This window comes from Sceloporus undulatus, chromosome 7 (genome assembly GCF_019175285.1).
Source record: "Sceloporus undulatus isolate JIND9_A2432 ecotype Alabama chromosome 7, SceUnd_v1.1, whole genome shotgun sequence".
In the NCBI taxonomy this organism is placed as follows: Eukaryota; Metazoa; Chordata; class Lepidosauria; order Squamata; family Phrynosomatidae; genus Sceloporus; species Sceloporus undulatus.
The window spans coordinates 8,170,754-8,172,435 of record NC_056528.1 but is presented as its reverse complement, the minus strand read 5'-3'; the positions used below and the strand labels follow the sequence as shown (position 1 = coordinate 8,172,435).

The 1,682-nt window shown below is 40.1% G+C and overlaps 1 protein-coding gene across 1 annotated transcript in view; it reads left to right on the top strand.

Moving 5' to 3' along the window:
* C7H1orf50 (chromosome 7 C1orf50 homolog) overlaps positions 1-1,682 on the top strand; it is a 5,817-nt gene that overhangs the window by 467 nt on the left and 3,668 nt on the right. The gene's annotated exons all lie outside the window — the stretch shown is intronic.

Here is a 1,682-nt window from a genome sequence, read left to right as displayed (position 1 = left end):
TTGCCCATAGGGAATCATTGGGGAATATTTGCCCATAGGGAATCATTGGGGAATATTTGCCCATAGGGAATCATTGGGGATTGCTTGACCATAGGGAAATACTGTATAGGGATTACTTGCCCATAGGGAAATCTAGGGGTTGCTTGTCCATAGGAAAACATGGAGAAGACTTGCCCATATAGCATCGTGGGATAATCCTTATGTTTCCCTATGGACTAACAATCCCCAGTGTTTCCCTATGGGCAAGTATTCCCCTATCATTCTCTATGGGCAAGTATTCTCCAGTGATTCTCTATGGGCAAGAACTGTCCTCTGTTTTAGACCGGCCGAAGCCAAAGGGTGCTCAGCAATGGCTCCTTTTCATCCTGGAGAGAAGTGACCAGAGGAGTGTCCAGTGGGGCACTATCCTGGGCCCAGTGCTATTCAACATCTTTATCAATGACTTGGATGAAGGAATAGGGGGCATGCTTATCAAATTAGCAGATGACACCAAATTAGGAGGAATAGCTAATACTGTACTCCAGAGGACTTGTAACTTTGTACTTTGCCCCCCTCTCTCATAGTCCAAAGCATCTTCTGCTTCAGTGCCTTTGGGCTTGTTCCGCACTAGTTACTTCTTCTGGTTCCACCTGACAACAGATTGTGTAACTGCTTGTGGGTTTTTATTCATGTGCCGACATGTGCACTCTCTCTCTCTCTCTCTCTTACACAAGCAGATATATAATATTACATGACGCTTGAAAAACATTCCAAACAAGTATACATTCCAAAGAGCAAACCTTGATTTTGCCATTTTATATAAAGGACACCATTTTACTATGCCATTGTGTTTAATGGGACTTGAGCATCCATAGGTTTTGGTCTCCACAGAGGGTCCTGGAACCAAACCCCAGCAGATACCAAGGGCCCACTGTAATAGTATTAATAATACATAATGCCCCATTGTATCTAATAGGACTTGAGCATCCATGGGTTTTGGTAACCTGATACCAAACCCCTGGAGATACCAAGGGCCCACTGTAATAGTATTAATAATAATACCCCATTGTATCTAATGGAACATGAGCATCCATGGATTTGGGTATCTACAGGGGTCCTGGAACCAAACCCCAGCAGATACCAAGGGCCCGCTATAATAGTAATAATAATAATAATAATACCCCATTATATCAAATGGGACTTGAGCATCTATAGATTTTGGTATCCACGGTGGGTCCTGGAACCAAACCCTAGTAGATACTAAGGGTCCACTGCACTTTTGTTCTTTCTTCCCACTCATTTATTAAAACATCTATATCTCCATTGAGGAGGAATGGTCTCCAGTAGTTCAATACTGTAAAAAAAATATGGGAATAATAATAATAATAATAATAATAATAATAATAATAATAATAAGCTTTATTTATATCCTGCTTCTCTGTTATGAAGACAACCAAAGCGGGATATAAATATGCAGGAGTATGCAAATGAGTTTGGTGGGTAATTTTAGAAGAACTGTTTTGAAATTTCGTTTAAATGGTATATAATTAAAAGGAAGTCGTGAAGAATGAGGAAGACAGGAGAATGGACACAAATTGAACTTTGGGAAGTCACATTATGACTAGAACAAGACTGGATAGGGTCATCTGTATTTGTGTAAATGACCACAACAATTGTACTTTGCTGTTTTGTAAAGCATTTTT